Here is an 18,071-nt window from a genome sequence, read left to right as displayed (position 1 = left end):
CCCCCCGTGCCCCCCGTGCCCCCCGAGCCCCCCAGCCGGTGCCGGTGCCGCAGCCGGAGCCGCCAGCCCAAGCACAACGCATCGGGTCCGCTTTGGGAGGTCCTGACCCAGCACAATCCTGGCGAGCTCCGGCGGGACCCCCCCGGATCCCCGCGACCCCCGCCGCCCCCTCCCCACGCAGGACGCGCCCGATGTCGCCGTGCCGCGGCGCCCCGCTGGCGGTCAGTGCCACCCCGTCCCCGGTGTCCCCCCGCGGGGTGGCCTGGCCCCGCGCCCCCGGGACCCCCGACACCCCGCAGCTCTGGCGCAGCCCCGCTTGCTCCCCCCCGGCCGGAGCGGGGTCCCCGCGCTGTCACCAGCCCCTCGTCCCCTCGAGGTTTGTCCCCTCGCTCCGGCCCCGCTCCTCCCCCCGCCGCCGCCGGGGTGTCCCCAGGGGTGTCCCCAGGGGTGTCCCCAGGGGTGTCCCCAGGGGTGTCCCCGGGCCGGCTGAGCCCCCCAGCTCCCCGCGCCCCCCGGCTTTTTACACGAGGACCCGAGCGCCCGGGGGATAAGGTGACGTGACGATGTAGCCTTTATTCTAGAAATAGTCTTCCTTCAATAAAGAGACGAGAAACGCTCCCGCGTCCCCCGGAGCCACCCCGGCAGGGCCACAGGGCACGGGGGGCGAGCGGGGCGCGGGGGGGGCGAGGAGGGGCGAGGAGGGGCGAGGAGGGGCGAGGAGGGGGGGGCGAGGGTGTGCTGGGAGTGTGATGTGAGTGTGTGATGTGAGTGTGTGATGTGTGTGTGATGTGAGTGTGTGATGTGTGTGTGTGATGTGTGTGTCATGTGAGTGTGATGAGTGTGTGATGTGAGTGTGTGATGTGTGTGTGATGTGAGTGTCATGTGAGTGTGATGTGTGATGTGTGTGTGATGTGTGTGATGTGTGTGTGTGATGTGAGTGTCATGTGAGTGTGATGTGTGTGTGATGAGTGTGTGCTGTGAGTGTGATGAGTGTGCCATGTGAGTGTGATGTGTGTAATGTGTGTGTGATGAGTGTGTGATGTGTGTGAAATGTGTGGTGCCACGTGAGTGTGATGAGCGTGTGATGTGAGTGTGATGTGTGTGATGTGAGTGTATGATGAGTGTGTGATGAGTGTGAGTGTGACGTATGTGTGATGTATGTGTGATGTATGATGTGTGTGATGTGTGTGTGTGATGTGAGTGTGATGTCTGTGTGTGATGTAATTGCCATGTGAGTGTGATGCGTGTGTGATATGAGTGTGTGATGTGTGTGCCATGTGAGTGTGATGTGTGAGTGTGATGTGAGTGTGGTGTGAGTGCGATGAGTGTGTGTGTGACGTGAGTGTGTGATGTGTGAGTGTGATGTGTGTGTGTGATGTGTGATGAGTGTGAGTGTGACGTGAGTGTGTGATGTGTGAGTGTGATGTGTGTGATATGAGTGTGATCAGTGTGTGATGTGAGCGTGTGATGTGAATGTGGTGTGTGTGATGTGAGTGTGGTGTGTGTGTGATGCATGTGCTATTTGTGTGTGAGGTGTGATGTGAGTGTGTGAAGTGAGTGTGGTGTGAGTGCGATGAGTGTGAGTGTGATGAGTGTGATGTGAATGTGGTGTGTATGATGTGACTGCAGTGTGTGTGTGATGCATGTGCTATTTGTGTGTGATGTGTGATGCGTGTGTGTGACATCTGTGTGGTGTGTGTGATGTGTGAGTGTGATGTGAACGTGGTGTGTATGATGAGTGTGGTGTGTGTGTGAAGCATGTGCTAGTTGTGTGTGATGTGTGTGTGATGTGAGTGTGATGTATGTGATGAGTGTATGTGATGCGTGTGCACAGCCATGGACAGGTCCTTGGGGACACTCACAGCTTCGTGGGATGGCCACAGACACGCGTGTGACATGTGTGTGACGCGTGTGACGTGTGTGACATGTGTGACATGTGTGACGTGTGTGACTTGTGTAACGCGTGTGCAGGTGTGTGACGTGTGTGACGTGTGTGACACGTGTGACGCGTGTGCAGGGCCGTGCGCACGTGCGAGGCGTGTGACACGCATGAACATGTGTTCACACGCGTGTGACCGTGCAGGGCCGTGCGTACGTGTGCGATGCGCGTGCACACGTGTGCCATATGTGTGACACGTGCGACACGTGTGCGCGTGCCCGCGTGTGCGGTGTGTGTGACACGCGTGACTGGCGCGTGCACGAGCCGCGGGCACACGCGCGCGCCCCTGCTCCGGCCGTGCGACACTCGCGCCGTGCGCGTGCCCGCGCCCCCCCCGCTCCCCGCCAGCCCGTGCGCGCGCCCGTGGGGAGGGGGCGGGAGCGCGGCGCGTGCGTCATCACGCCCGTTGCCATGGGAACCATCGCTGCTCCCCGGGCGCGGAGCGCGTGGGCTGCGGGAGGGGGAGGGGCGGGAGGGGGGGGGACGGAACGGGGGGTGGGCACGGAGAGCGGGGATGGGCACGGGGCCCTGGGGTGGGCACGGGGCCCTGAGGATGGTCACGGCCCCGCGGGGATGGTCACGGGTCCCGGAGATGGTCACGGGTCCCGGAGATGGTCACGGGTCCCTGGGGTGGGCACGGCCCCGTGGGGATTGTCGTGGATCCCTGGAGTGGGCACGGAACCGGGGGGTGGGCACGGATCCCGGGGATGGGCACGAGTGCCTGGGGATGGTCACGGCCCCGTGGGGATTGTCGTGGGTCCGTGGGGGTGACACGGATCCGTGGCGATGGCGTAGATCCATGGGCGTGGCGTGGATCCGTGGGGACTGTCATGGATCCGCGGGGATGGCACGGGTTTTTGGGGATGGCATGGATTTTTGGGGATGGTTCTGGCTCTGTGGGGATGGCACGGAGTTTTGGGGATGGCACGGATTTGTGAGGCTGGCATGGATCCGTGGCGGTGACACAGATCCGTGGGGATGGCTGTGGCTCCGTGGGGACGTCCGTGGCTCCTCGCAGGCAGCCAGGCAGGTCCTTGGGGACAGTCGTGGCTCTGCGGGATGGCCACAGACATGGTGGCTCCGTGGGGATGTTCCCTGCTGGCTGGGGACAGCCACAGCTCTGCGGGATGGTCACAGATCCACGGCGATGCTCCGAGCTCCGTGGGGACATCACAGCTCCGTGGGGACATCACAGCTCCGTGGGGACATCACAGCTCCGTGGGGACAGTCCCAGCTCTGCAGGGATGTCACACTGCCTGGCACCAGCCATGGGAACCACTGTGTCCCTCTGTGTCCTGGGGACACTCGGGTCCTCTGTGGCTGCCAGGGCAGGGCAGTGGGCGTGGGGACACTTGGCGCCACTCCCCACCCGCTGGGACCCCTCAGGACCCCCAGGGCTCTGTCATTTTGGGGTGACAGCTCTGTCACACCAAAACTCAGAGCAGTGCTGTTGAGACCCCACAGCGCCTTGGGGGCAAAAAACCCAATTTCCCCCATTCCCGGGACTCCCAGTCCCAAATCTGCCCCCTCTGTCCCCCCACTGTCCCCCACCACATGGGGACCTGTGGCTGCTGCGGCGGGAGAGGCTCTGGGGACACCAGACATCCCTGTCCCTCGGGATGTCCCCCGGGATGTCCCTCGAGATGCTCCCGGGATGTCCCCCGGGATGTCCCCCAGAATGTCCCCAGGACGTCCCCCAGGCTGTCCCCTGAGCCCCCAAAACCAGCGCAGGACGCTCGCAGGGCTCCCGGAGCCTCCCCCGGGTGCAGGCTTTAAACAAGCTGCTCCCGAGCGTTAATTAGCGGGATAATTAGCGGGATGAGCGGCGGGATGAGTCGTGCTGCAGCTCCTTCCCGCCGCTCCCCCCGCGGGCTGCATCCCGCCGCCATAAATCCCACAAAAATCCACTTTTTGGGACCCAAACCAGAGCCTGGCGGCGGTGCCGGGTGGCAGATTGTCACCTCGTGTCCCCCGTGGGGGCACAACCCTGCCGTGGCACCCTCGGGGGTTTCCCCACTGCCCATCTGCAGGAAAAGCGGATTAGGAACAGATGGGAGCAAACCGGATTAGGGGAAAAACCAGCCTGGATTAGGGGAAAACCAGCCTGGATTAGGGGAAAACCAGCCTGGATTAGGGGAAAACCAGCCTGGATTAGGGGAAAACCAGCCTGGATTAGGGGAAAACCAGCCAGTTTCCCGCTAACAGGATTACGGAGTTTCCAGCCCGATTCCGGCGCGGGCTGTGCCCTGCCTGCCCGGCGGTGTCACCGTGTCCCCTCCGGGTTGGGGACAGCCCGGCGGTGTCACCGTGTCCCCTCCGGGGTGGGGACAGCCCGGCTGGGCGTTTCTCCTCCTCCGTTCCTGCTGGGATTGCAGCCGCGACTGGTGGTCCAGCAGGGACTGGGATGGACTGGGATGGACTGGGCAGCGGCCGGAGAGCCATGGGTCCTGCGGGGGGACGCCCTGTGGCACCGGAGGGGACAGCGGAGGGGACACCGCTCGGCCCGCCGGGACCAGGCACCCCTCGGCTCTCGGGGACAGCAGCTCCCCAGGGTGGGGGCAGAGCGAGGCTGAGACCCCCGACCCGCGAGGCTGGGAAAGGCTCTGCCCGGGGGTGCTTTGGGGGGCTTTGGGGTGTCCCAAATCCTCTGGTGGGGTCACAGAGGGACCTGGAGTCCCGGGGGGACCCTGCGGGGACAGGCAGCCCTCGGGGGTCCCTGGGGTGACTCCAGGAGGTGGGGTCGCTCAGCCCCCCGCAGCCTGCACCCCTCACTGCCCGGGGCTGTGGGGCGACGGCTCGGCGCGGCTCGGTTCGGCTCGGTTCGGCTCGGCTCGGTTCGGCTCGGCTCGGCACGGCACGGCTCGGCACGGCTCGGCTCGGCACGGCTCGGCTCGGCTCGGCTCGGCTCGGCTCGGCTCGGCCGGGGGTGTCCCGGGACCATCTCCCCCCTGTGTGTCCCCCAGGGCTGGGCAGGGCAGGAGGGGACGGAGGACAGCACGGCACCGCCGTGGCTTGGGGGTCTCACGGGGTTTGGGGTCTCTCTCACAGGGTTTGGGGGTCTCACGGGGTCTCACAGGGTTTGGGGGTGTAACGGGGTTTGGGGTCTTGCAGGGTCTCACGGGGTCTCAGAGGGTTTGGGGTCTCACAGGATTTGGGGTCTCTCAGGGTCTCACAGGTCTCTCAAGGTTTGGGGTCTCACAGGGTGTCACAGGGTGTCACAGGCTTTGGGGGTCTCGCGGGGTCTCACAGGTCTCACAATCTCTCACAATCTCTCACAGGTCTCACAGGGTTTGGGGTCTCACGGGGTCTCACAGGGTTTGGGGGTCTCGCGGGGTCTCACAGGTCTCACAATCTCTCACAGGTCTCACAGGGTTTGGGGTCTCACAGGTCTCACAGGGTTTGGGGTCTCACAGGTCTCACAGGGTTTGGGGGTCTCGCGGGGTCTCACAGGTCTCACAATCTCTGACAGGTCTCACAGGGTTTGGGGTCTCACAGGGTGTCACAGGGTGTCACAGGGTGTCACAAGGTTTGGGGGTCTCACAGGTCTCACAATCTCTCACAATCTCTCACAGGTCTCACAGGGTTTGCGGTCTCACAGGGTCTCACATGTCTCACAGGGTCTCACGGGGTCTCACAGGGTTTGGGGTCTCAAGGGGTCTCACAGGGTTTTGGGGTCTCACAGGTCTCACAGGGTTTGGGGTCTCACAGGGTTTGGGGTCTCACAGAGTTTGGGGTCTCTCAGGTCTCACAGGATTTGGGGTCTCACAGGGTGTCACAGGGTCTCACGGGGTCTCGCAGAGTCTCACATGTCTCACAGGTCTCTCAGGTCTCACAGGGTTTGGGGTCTCTCAGGTCTCACAGGATTTGGGGTCTCGCAGGTCTCTCAGGGTTTGGGGTCTCTCAGGGTCTCTCAGGTCTCACAATCTCTCACGGGGCTCCGGCCAGGCTGCCCCGAGGGCTCCGGGGGGCGCAGCCCGGGGCAGCTGGGGACACCAGGGGGACAAGGGGACACCACACTGGGGATGTCACACACCACACTGGGGGTCCCGGCCTGTCCCCTCCCGGCTCCCCGCCCCGCCCACCTCATAAATATTAACACCACATTTACATAACCACGCCCCATTTACCCTCCAGCGCTCTGATTGGCCGCGCCTCCCGCCGCTCCCCCGCCGGCCCCGCCCCCTCCCGCCCTCCCCCCTCACCCTGCGCAACCCAACCTGGCTGCCGCTCAGGCCCCGCCCCCCTCCGGCCCGCCCCCCGCGCGCCGGCTGACTCGCTCTCCCATTGGTCAGCAGCGCTGTCCGTCAGTCCGGGTGGGCGGGGCCGTTGCCGCCCGCGGGCAGCAGGGTGCGTTGCGCCGCGCGGCTCTGAGGCGGTGTCCGCTCCGCTCCGCTCCGCTCCGCTCGGTGCTCCGCTCTGCTCCGCTCTGCGCTGCCGCCGGACCGGTGAGGAGCCGCGGGGAGCGGGGCGGCACGGCCGGGCACAGGGCGGGGAACGCCCGGCTGGCTCGGACCGCGGTCTGGCGGAGTCTCCGGCGCGGCGCGGCGCGGCCCTGCCCGGGGCCCCTGTCCGTGCGGGGGGGCGGCGGGGCTGGGCCGGGCTGAGGGGCTCCGCGCCGGGAGGGGCGGGAGGGCGGCGGGAGGGCGCTCAGGGCCCGGAGAGGGGCTGGGGAGACCCGGGCAGGGCTGGAATGGGGCTGGGGTCGGGGGGCTGGCGAGGGCTGGGCTGTGAGGGGCTGTGAGGGGCTGTGAGGGGCTGGGGGGAAGCTGGGCAGGAGGTGTTGGGGTGCTGGGCGAGGAGAACCCTTGGGCAGCTGTGAGGGGAGGCGGGCTGGGGTGAGGGTTTGGGGTCCTGGGGGGTTTAGGATGGTCCTGAGGGGTTTAGGATGGTCCTGAGGGGTTTAGGATGGTCCTGGGGGGTTAGTGATGGTCCTGGGGGGTTTAAGTGGTCCTGAGGGGTTTAGGATGGTCCTGGGGGTTTAGGATGGGTCCTGGGGGTTTAGGATGGTCCTGGGGGGTTTAGGATTCCTGGGGGAGTTTAGGATGGTCCTGGGGGGGTTCAGGATGGTCCTGGGGGATTTAGGGGTCCTGAGGGGTTCAGGATGGTCCTGGGGGGGGTTAGCGATGGTCCTGGGGGGGTTTAGGATGCTCCTGAGGGGGTTCAGGATGCTCCTGGGGGGTTCAGGATGCTCCTGGGGAGGTTCAGGATGCTCCTGGGGGGTTCAGGATGCTCCTGAGGGGTTCAGGATGCTCCTGGGAGGCTTAGGATGCTCCTGGGGGGTTTGGGGTGTGCTGGATCCCGTTGGAGGATGTAGGATTGGGGTGAGCAGCTCGCAGGGTCCCATGGGGTGACAGCCCTGGGGGCGATTTTGTCACAAGGCTCAGTGCCATGGGGTACCAAGCGGTGTCTAGGGGCACAGAGAGCAGCTGTGCTGAGCTTTTTGGGGTTCACCAGGGCTTTGGGTGCAGGAAATGAGCGGCTGGGGCTGGAGCTGGGGGGCAGAGCGGGGTGGTGGCACTGACGAGGGACATCCTTTGGGTGGCCGCGGTGACAAGGGACAGTGGGATCGATGAGGGACACGGCTCAGTGCCAGCTGCCGGGGAGGCTGGCACAATCCATGGTGATCACTCCGGTTTTGGGGTGGAAAAGGAGGCTGGCAGCCCGGCAGAAGGTCCAACATCCCCCAATTTACTCGTTTGTTGTGTGTGTGTGAGTTGAGGCTGGAGAGGAGCTGCGAGGGACAGCGCTGGGATCCCATTTGAAAGATTTGGGAGGCAGCAGGGAAGGAGAATTGTGTGGGTTACATAAAGGAGGGGTGGCTGCAGCACATGGGTTTTGTGTTATCGAGGTGTAGAGGAGGTAAGTGGGTGCTGCAGACAAAGAGAGAGAGAGAGAGAGAGAGAGAGAGGAATCTGTCTCTGCTCCTCACTCCCAACCAGAGGTGTGGATGGGAAGCTGGGAGTCCTTGAGGAGCTGGGGAAGTGAGGGAAGCAGGAGCAGGGATTGGGGTTTGGTGTGGGATTTGGTGTGGGATTTGGCTCCATCCTGGGAAGCTGGGGAAGTGGAGGGAAGTGGGGATTGGGGTTTGATGTGGGATTTGGCTCCATCCCGGGGAGCTGGGAGTCCTTGAGGAGTTGGGGAAGTGGAGGGAAGCAGGGATTGGGGTTTGGGGTGGGGTTTGGCTCCATCCTGAGGAGCTGGGGAAGTGGAGGAAAGCAGGGATTGGGGTTTGGTGTGGAATTTGGCTCCATCCTGGGGAGCTGGGAGTCCTTCAGGAGCTGGGGAGGTGGAGGGAAGCAGGAGCAGGGATTGGGGTTTGCTGTGGGATTTGGCTCCATCCTGGGGAGCTGGGAGTCCTTGAGGAGCTGGGGAAGTGAGAGAAGCAGGGGTTGGGGTTTGGGGTGGGATTTGGCTCCATCCTGGGGAGCTGGGAGTCCTTGAGGAGCTGGGGAAGTGAGGGAAGCAGGAGCTGTGGTGGGGTTTGGTGTGGGATTTGGTGTGGGATTTGGCTCCATCCTGAGAAGCTGGGAGTCCTTGAGGAGCTGGGGAAGTGGAGGGAAGCAGGAGCTGTGGTGGGGTTTGCTGTGGGATTTGGCTCCATCCTGGGAAGCTGGGGAAGTGGAGGGAAGTGGGGATTGGGGTTTGGTGTGGGATTTGGCTCCCTCCTGAGGAGCTGGGGAAGTGGAGGGAAGCAGGGATTGGGGTTTGGTGTGGGATTTGGTGTGGGATTTGGCTCCCTCCTGGGGAGCTGGGAGTCCTTGAGGAGCTGGGGAAGTGAGGGAAGCAGGAGCTGTGGTGGGGTTTGGTGTGGGATTTGGCTCTATCCTGAGGAGCTGGGGAAGTGGAGGGAAGCAGGGATTGGGGTTTGGTGTGGGATTTGGTGTGGGATTTGGCTCCATCCTGGGAGTCTGGGAGTCCTTGAGGAGCTGGGGAAGTGAGAGAAGCAGGGGTTGGGGTTTGGGGTGGGATTTGGCTCCATCCTGGGAGTCTGGGAGTCCTTGAGGAGCTGGGGAAGTGGAGGGAAGCAGGATTGGGGTTTGGTGTGGGATTTGGCTCCATCCTGGGAAGCTGTGCCCATCAGCTGTGGCCTTCAACCAAAGCCACACGAGCTGTGGCTGCTCTGAGACACTCCTGCTGCTGCTTGCAGGAACTTATTGTGGATTTTAAGGGTTTATTTTTTGGGGCAAAACTGGCAAAACCCTCCAGCTTTAGGAGCTTCTTGTAACGCTGCCACCACCAACTGTGGTGATTCCAGCCAGGAGAAAAACCTGTGACAGGAGTCAGTAACTGGGTAATTAATTTAGATATTTAAACTCGAGGTGGTGATTCCAGCCAGGAGAAAAATCAGTGACAGGAGTCAGCAACTCGGTATTGTATTTAGATATTTAAACTCGAGGTGGTGATTCCAGCCAGGAGAAAAACCTGTGGCAGGAGTGAGCAACTCGGTGTTTAATTTAGATGTTTAAACTCGAGGCCTTTCAGGTGGTTGCTGCTGCCTCTCAGAGCTGAGCTCAGAGCTCCATGCTCGGCAGGTTCCACAGGTCTTTGTCTCCCTGCTCTGTGGGATATCCAGCAAATCCCTGAGGATTTGGCTTTCCAGGTCAGCTCTAAAACAAACTGTGGGAGTTTGGGACTCTGAGCCGCCGTTTATCCCGTTCCTTTGTGGGATAAAATGGGCAAAACACCCCAAAAAAAAGCTGGATCAATACGGTTCAAGGCAGCCGATTGTCGCCGAGGTTTCCTCCTGCCATCTGCGGCTGTGACACGCATGGCAATGGCTCTTTTGTGTGGCTCTGGCTGCCGAGCCAGGCGCGTTTGACACATTTCTGGTGCCCAAACCCCTTTTTTTTCCCCTGCCGTTTCCCTCTCCTCCCAGGCTGCGGTGTTCAACAGCGTGGCTGGAGGTAATTAACGCGTCCCAAATTGCCCTGGGGAGCTTTGTGACACAGAACGGCGGCGCGGCGGGGAGCTGAGCCGCCTGGGGACAACAAGGGACAGGGAGGTGACAAGGGACACCTTCCTGCCCGTTTCCTTATCTGCCCGGGTAGATAACAGCCCTGCCTCGTGCCCTGCAGCTCGTTAGCTAACGAGGGCACTGCCAGCCTCGGGAGCTGCTGATCCTGCCTGCTGGGCCCTTTGGAAAATGCTGATTTTCTGGCTGGGGGTTTGGGGGATCTCAGCTCTCCCTGCTGATTTTCTGGCTGGGGGTTTAGGGGATCTCAGCTCTCCCTGCTGATTTTCTGGCTCTGGGTTTGGGGGATCTCAGCTCTCCCTGCCCTTTGGAAACATTGATTTTTCTGGCTGGGGGTTTGGGGTCTCTCAGCTCTCCCTGCCCTTTGGAAAATGCTGATTTTCTGCCTGGGGGTTTGGGGTCTCTCAGCTCTCCCTGCTGATTTTCTGGCTGTGGGTTTGGGGGATCTCAGCTCTCCCTGCTGATTTTCTGGCTGGGGGTTTGGGGGATCTCAGCTCTCCCTGCCCTTTGGAAACACTGATTTTCTGGCTGTGGGTTTGGGGGATCTCAGCTCTCCCTGCCCTTTGGAAAATGCTGATTTTCTGGCTGTGGGTTTGGGGTCTCTCAGCTCTCCCTGCCCTTTGGAAAATGCTGATTTTCTGGCTGGGGGTTTGGGGCATCTCAGCTCTCCCTGCCCTTTGGAAACATTGATTTTCTGGCTGTAGGTTTGGGGGATCTCAGCTCTCCCTGCCCTTTGGAAAATGCTGATTTTCTGGCTGTAGGTTTGGGGGATCTCAGCTCTCCCTGCTGATTTTCTGGCTGGGGGTTTGGGGTCTCTCAGCTCTCCCTGCTGATTTTCTGGCTGGAGGTTTGGGGGATCTGGGCTCTCCCTGCCCCAGGAAGGTTGGACTGGATGAGCTCCAGCATTGGAATAATCGCCCTGGGGACACTCTGGCTTGTGGAGGTGACAAGTGGTCATTTGGCCAGTGCTCAGGGGGTGGGGGGAGCTGTTTGGACATCCTCAGGAGGAGGTGGAGAGCAAAAAAATTCATTTTCTCACCTTTTCAACCCTGGAGATGAGCTCGGGGTGGAAAGATGGGATGGTTTGGTTTGGTTTTGTTGGATTTGAAGAGTTTCCAAAGGCTGTGGGGAGCTGGGAGAGGAGTGGGGATCCTCTTTGGGTGACCCAAAAAACCAGGAAAAGTTTGGAATGGTTGGAGGATTGCCTGGAAGGGGAGAGTGAGAGGGGAAAAAGGGTTTATAAAATACAGAGTCTCTGCTGATGGAAGGTGGGAATTCATGAGAATTTTCATGAGAATTCAGAGGAGTTGAGGTGATCAAAAATCCTGGAATGGTTCAGGTTTGAAGGACCTTAAAGCTCATCCAGGTTGCCAAGAATTCAGAGGAGTTGAAGTGATCAAAATCCTGGAATAGTTCAGATTTGAAAGACCTTAAAGCTCATCCAGGTTGCCAAGAATTCAGAGGAGTTGAGCTCATCAAAATTCTGGAATAATTCAGGTTTGAAGGACCTTAAAGCTCATCCAGGTTGCCAAGAATTCAAAGGAGTTGAGGTGATCAAAATTCTGGAATAATTCAGGTTTGAAGGACCTTAAAGCTCATCCAGGTTGCCACATCCATGAGAATTCAGAGGAGTTCAGGTGATCAAAAATCCTGGAATGGTTCAGGTTTGAAAGAACCTTAAAGCTCATCCAGGTTGCCAAGAATTTGAAGGAGTTGAGCTCATCAAAAATCCTGGAATGGTTCAGGTTTGAAGGACCTTAATGCTCACCCAGGTTGCCACATCCACGAGAATTTGAAGGAGTTGAGGTGATCAAAAATCCTGGAATAGTTCAGGTCTGAGGAACCTTAAAGCTCATCCAGGTTACCAAGAATTCAGAGGAGTTGAGGTGATCAAAAATCCTGGAATAGTTCAGGTTTGAAGGACCTTAAAGCTCATCCAGGTTGCCACATCCAGGAGAATTTGAAGGAGTTCAGGTCATCAAAAATCCTAAAGGACCTTAAAGCTCATCCAGGTTGCAACATCCAGGAGAATTCAGAGGAGTTGAGGTGATTAAAATTCTGGAATAGTTCAGCTTTGAAGGACCTTAAAGCTCATCCAGTTTGCCAAGAATTCAGAGGAGTTGAGGTGATCAAAAATCCTGGAATAGTTCAGGTTTGAAGGACCTTAAAGCTCATCCAGGTTGCCAAGAATTCAGAGGAGTTGAGGTGATCAAAATTCTGGAATAATTCAGGTTTGAAGAACCTTAAAGCTCATCCAGGTTGCCACATCCATGAGAATTCAGAGGAGTTGAGCTCATCAAAATTCTGGAATAATTCAGATTTGAAGGACCTTAAAGCTCCTCCAGGTTGCCACATCCAACCTGCACTTTGAGGTGGAAATTCCTCCCAAAATCCCTGAAATTCCTCAGGTGGTTTAGCCCCAGAAATCCTCCAGGATTTCCCAGCTCTCTGCCAGCCCTCCTCACCTGCTGCCAGGTAATATTTTGCTTTTTCTCCCTCTCCTGTGGGTTTCCCAGCAGGATTAGGGAGAGCAGGAAGGGAACAGAACTCAAACAAAACCATCAATCCATTCCCTGCCTCCCCATTGTCACACAACCCCAGCCAAGCTGCAGAGAGAGCTTTGTCTGAAATATTAATTAGTCTGAGATTTACCCACTTAATTTGTACTTTGGGGGGAAATAAATTGCTGGGATGGAGAGAACTGGCAGAGCCAGGCCTTGCTTGTGGTGCTCCCTGTTATCATCTGCTGCTGCTGCCTCCTGCCAAAAAATAATAAAAAAAAAGGCAAAAAAGGCTCTTGATTAAAAATCCTAAAGACAAACGAGCCATTGTGCCCCAAAACCACGTTGGCATTTGGAGTTTGTGAAAGTGAAACTCAACAACCAACCCACTGGAGTTGCTCAGATGTGAATCTTCCCAAGTGCTGCTGAAATGTTGCACAATCCTGGTGTTTTCCTCCTCTCCAAAATACCTGAGTGGCCACTAATTAATTAAAAAAAATTAATTTTTTAATTTAATCTGCCAGGATTTGTTGAATTTGTGGTTAATTCTCGCTGGTGGGAGTGACCCTGAAGGAGGTTTAATCTTTATTTTAGGGGTGTGGGGAGCTGGATTTACCCTGGAAATGAGTTATGAGTTATGAGTTCAGCTGATAATTCCAAATTCCTGCAGTACTTCTGGGTTAGGTTGGTGTGCAATGGGGGTTTTCCTCCTCTCCAAAATACCTGAGCAGCCACCAGTTAATAAAAAAAAATTAATTTTTTAATTTAATCTGACAAATTTGTTTAATTTGTGGTTAATTCTCGCTAGTGGGTGTGACCCTGAAGGAGGTTTAATCTTTATTTTTGGGGTGTGGGGAGCTGGATTTACCCTGGAAATGAGTTGTTATGAGTTCAGCTGATAATTCCAATTCCTGCAGTACTTCTGGGTTAGGTTGGTGTGCAATGGGGGTTTTCCTCCTCTCCAAAATACCTGAGCAGCCAGCAGTTAATTTAAAAAAAAATTAATTTTTTATTTTAATCAGTCAGGGTGATGAATTTGTTGAATTTGTGGTTAATTCCTGCTGGTGGGAGTGACCCTGAAGGAGGTTTAATCTTTATTTTTGGGGTGTGGAGAGCTGGATTGACCCTGGAAATGAGTTATGAGTTATGAGTTCAGCTGATAATTCCAAATTCCTGCAGTACTCCTGGGTTAGGTTGGTGTGCAATGGGGGTTTTCCTCCTCTCCAAAATACCTGAGTGGCCACTAATTAATTTTAAAAAATATTAATTTTTAATTTAATCAGTCAGGGTGACAAATTTGTTTAATTTGTGGTTAATTCCTGCTGGTGGGAGTGACCCTGAAGGAGGTTTAATCTTTATTTTTGGGGTGTGGGGAGCTGGATTTACCCTGGAAATGAGTTATGATTTATGAGTTCAGCTGATAATTCCAATTCCTGTGGTACTTCTGGGTTAGGTTGGTGTGCAATGGGGTTTTTCCTCCTCTCCAAAATACCTGAGCAGCCACTAATTAATTAAAAAAAAATAATAATTTTTAATTTAATCAGTCAGGGTGACAGATTTGTTTAATTTGTGGTTAATTCTCGCTGGTGGGAGTGACCCTGAAGGAGGTTTAATCTTTATTTTTGGGGTGTGGGGAGCTGGATTGACCCTGGGAATGAGTTGTTTTGAGTTCAGCTGATAATTCCAAATTCCTGCAGTAATTCTGGGTTAGGTTGGTGTGCAATGGGGTTTTTCCTCCTCTCCAAAATACCTGAGCAGCCAGCAGTTAATTTAAAAAAAAATTAATTTTTTATTTTAATCAGTCAGGGTGATGAATTTGTTGAATTTGTGGTTAATTCCTGCTGGTGGGAGTGACCCTGAAGGAGGTTTAATCTTTATTTTTGGGGTGTGGGGAGCTGGATTGACCCTGGAAATGAGTTATGATTTATGAGTTCAGCTGATAATTCCAATTCCTGTGGTACTTCTGGGTTAGGTTGGTGTGCAATGGGTGGGGAGGGATTGGCTGTGACGTTCAGGAGAGAAAAAAAAAATAAAATAATAAAAAAAAGAGGAAATTCAGGCAGTGTGTTTAGCGCCGAGACACCAAACAGGAAATTTAGTTAAGGGTTGTGCTTTTTCATAATTTATTATGTGGTTTTCCCCCTCCTGACACACCAGAAAAAAGTTTTAAAGTCCTTCAGCCTGGGCTGGGTTTGTTCTGCCGAAAACATTCCCAAATTTCCACTTAAAAATGTGTTTTTGATGGACTTTTCAGCAGCTGGAAAAGCTGAGAAACCTCAGCAGCTCCTCCTGTTTTTCATCTTTCAGAAAGAAAACCGGAAAACGGAGTTGTTGGAGAAATAATTTCGTTTTTAATGGGAATGGAGGAGAACAAAATGGGGAGGAAATTCCCCTCTGGTGACAGGGAGGTGACAAGCAGGGATGGACATTCTGCTCTCACTCCCCAAAAAGCTGCTTTGGTAGATTTCCCTCTGGAAAAAAAAGAGAAAGAAAACAGAAAAAAAATTCTATTTTTAAATCTATAGAATAATTTGGAGGTTTTTTTTGAACCCTGAGGGCATTTTGTCCATTTCTGCCTCATCTGCTGGTAGAAAAATCCCCAAATTTAAATGTTCCTGCTCTGGTTTAACCCCAAATTTAAATGTTCCTACTGTGGTTTAACCCCAAAGCTCATCCCAAACTTGGAAAACACTTCAGGATTTCTCTGGATGCCTTTTGGGATTTTTTTTGGGGTTTTTTTTTTTCATTTCCTCCACTCTCAGAGCTACTCCTCTCTATTTTTTTCTGCTGGCAAGGGCTCAGTGTTTATTCCCCATAAATCCTTGACGTGTCCCTGCTGCTCTGTGCTGCAATTCCCAAACAAACCTCGGGAATTTCACCGAAATTCCCCATTTTCAGCAAGAAAAGCAAGGCCTGAGGGGCTTTGAATTTCCTTTTTTTGTTCAAAGCTGTTGTTAAAGCTGAGGATTGCTGGGTGTTGCTCAATCCTGGTGTTTTCCTCCTCCAAAATACCTCAGCAGCCACCAATTAATTAAATAAAACCAATCAGGAGTGGTCAGGGGGACAAATTTGTTCAATTAGTCATTAATTCTCGCTGGTGGGTGTGAGGAATTCCCAATTCCAGCTTGGGAATTGTGTCCCTGAGGGAGATCCCAGCAGTTCTGGGTGAGCAATTCCCAGGATTTGTGAAGCCTTGGAAATCATTTTTCCTGTAATCATTTTTCCTGTAATTTCCTGTGACTGTTGTGGGAACATCAGACAGAATTTTGCTGGTGTCAGGCAGGTTTGATTGCAGCTAATCCCAATTAAATGTTGCCATTCCCATCGTTTGGGTTGTGGGATCTCAATCCATTGGGATTTGGGATCTCAATCCATTGGGATTTTGGATCTCAATCCGTTGGGATTTTGGATCTCAATCCATTGGGATTTTGGATCTCAATCCATTGGGATTTTGGATCTCAATCCGTTGGGATTTTGGATCTCAATCCATTGGGATTTTGGATCTCAATCCGTTGGGATTTTGGATCTCAATCCGTTGGGATTTTGGATCTCAATCCGTTGGGCTATGGGATCTCAATCCGTTGGGATTTTGGATCTCAATCCGTTGGGATTTGGGATCTCAATCCATTGGGATTTTGGATCTCAGTCCGTTGGGATTTTGGATCTCAATCCATTGGGATTTGGGATCTCAATCCATTGGGATTTTGGATCTCAATCCGTTGGGATTTGGGTTCTCAATCCGTTTGGATTTGGGTTCTCAATCCGTTGGGATTTGGGATCTCAATCCGTTGGGATTTTGGATCTCAATCCGTTGGGATTTTGGATCTCAATCCATTGGGATTATGGATCTCAATCCGTTGGGATTTTGGATCTCAATCCGTTGGGATTTGGGATCTCAATCCGTTGGGATTTGGGATCTCAATCCATTGGGATTTTGGATCTCAGTCCGTTTGGATTTTGGGTCTCAGTCCGTTGGGATTTGGGATCTCAATCCATTGGGATTTGGGATCTCAATCCATTGGGATTTGGGATCTCAATCCGTTGGGATTTGGGATCTCAATCCGTTGGGATTTTGGATCTCAATCCGTTGGGATTTGGGATCTCAATCCGTTGGGATTTTGGATCTCAATCATGACAATCTGGATTTAAATCTGAATTTCCCTCCAATTTAAATCCTGTTCTGCTTTCCCTCCAAACACCAGGCAGTGTCCAAGGCCAGCCTGGACAGGGTGTGGACCAACCTGGGTCAGAGGAAGCTGTCCCTGATTTTGAAGTCATTCCAACCCAAACCATTCCACATTTCCCACTCCATCAGCAGGATCAGCTCTGCTCAGCTCGCTGGGATTTTTGGGAAGCAAATCCAGCATGCAGACGTTCTGGCACAGGCAGCAGTGTGATCACAGATCTGCCTTTATCTCTGCCGAGTTTATCCTGTTTCCCTGAGCTCAGTTGGCTCCTGGGGCTCCTGCAGCTCCCTGCTCAGCATTCCCTGCTCGTTTGGGGCATTCCTGTTCTCTTAAAAATAGGGAATGGGGATGGGAATGGGATGGGAAAGGGATGGAGAGTTCCTGATGGAGAATGCCTGAGGGAGCTGGGAAAGGGATGAAGAATTTCTGAGGGAGAATTCCTGATGGATGGGAAAGGGCTGGAGAATTCCTGAGAGAGCTGAGAAGGGGTTGGAGAATTCCTGATGGAGAATTCCTGAGAGAGCTGGGAAGGGGTTGGAGAATTCCTGATGGAGAATTCCTGAGAGAGCTGGGAAGGGGCTGGAGAATTCCTGAGGGAGAAGGGAAAGGGCTGGAGAATTCCTGAGGGAGAATTCCTGAGGGAGAATTCCTGAGGGAGAATTCCTGAGAGAGCTGGGAAGGGGCTGGAGAATTCCTGAGGGAGCTGATGGAGAATTCCTAAGAAATATGGGAAAGGGATGAAGAATTTCTGAGGGAGAATTCCTGATGGATGGGAAAGGGCTGGAGAATTCCTGAGAGAGAATTCCTGAGGGAGAATTCCTGATGGAGCTGGGAAAGGGCTGGAGAATTCCTGAGAGAGAAGGGAAAGGGCTGGAGAATTCCTGATGGAGAATTCCTGAGAAATATGGGAAAGGACTGGAGAATTCCTGATGGAGAATTCCTGCTGGAGAAGGGAAAGGGCTGGAGAATTCCTGATGGAGATGGGAAAGGGCTGGAGAATTCCTGATGGAGAATTCCTGATGGAGATGAGAAAGGGTTGGAGAATTCCTGATGGAGAATTCCTGAGAGAGCTGGGAAAGGGCTGGAGAATTCCTGAGAGAGAATTCCTGAGAGAGAAGGGAAAGGGATGGAGAATTCCTGATGGAGAATTCCTGATGGAGAAGGGAAAGGGCTGGAGAATTCCTGAGGGAGAATTCCTGAGAAAGATGGGAAAGGGTTGGAGAATTCCTGAGGGAGAATTCCTGAGGGAGAAGGGAAAGGGTTGGAGAATTCCTGATGGAGAATTTCTGAGAGAAATAGGAAAGGGATGGAGAATTCCTGATGGAGAATCCCTGAGAAATATGGGAAAGGACTGGAGAATTCCTGCTGGAGAATTCCTGCTGGAGAAGGGAAAGGGCTGGAGAATTCCTGATGGAGATGGGAAAGGACTGGAGAATTCCTGATGGAGAATTCCTGATGGAGAAGGGAAAGGG

At 54.8% G+C, this 18,071-nt stretch overlaps 1 long non-coding RNA gene across 1 annotated transcript; it reads left to right on the top strand.

Annotated features, from left to right (window-relative positions):
- The first annotated feature begins 11,195 nt into the window (after positions 1–11,195).
- Positions 11,196–12,523, top strand: LOC146426171 (uncharacterized). The gene is made up of 4 exons (XR_014846229.1): positions 11,196–11,223; positions 11,630–11,656; positions 12,143–12,169; positions 12,257–12,523. It is a non-coding gene; the product is annotated as an uncharacterized LOC146426171 (long non-coding RNA).
- Positions 12,524–18,071: the final 5,548 nt, after the last annotated feature.

Source organism: Lichenostomus cassidix, chromosome 28, assembly GCF_008360975.1.
Source record: "Lichenostomus cassidix isolate B80296 chromosome 28, HeHo_3.0, whole genome shotgun sequence".
Classification (NCBI taxonomy): Eukaryota; Metazoa; Chordata; class Aves; order Passeriformes; family Meliphagidae; genus Lichenostomus; species Lichenostomus cassidix.
The sequence above is the reverse complement of the archived record's forward strand: the minus strand, read 5'-3'. Positions and strand labels throughout refer to the sequence as shown.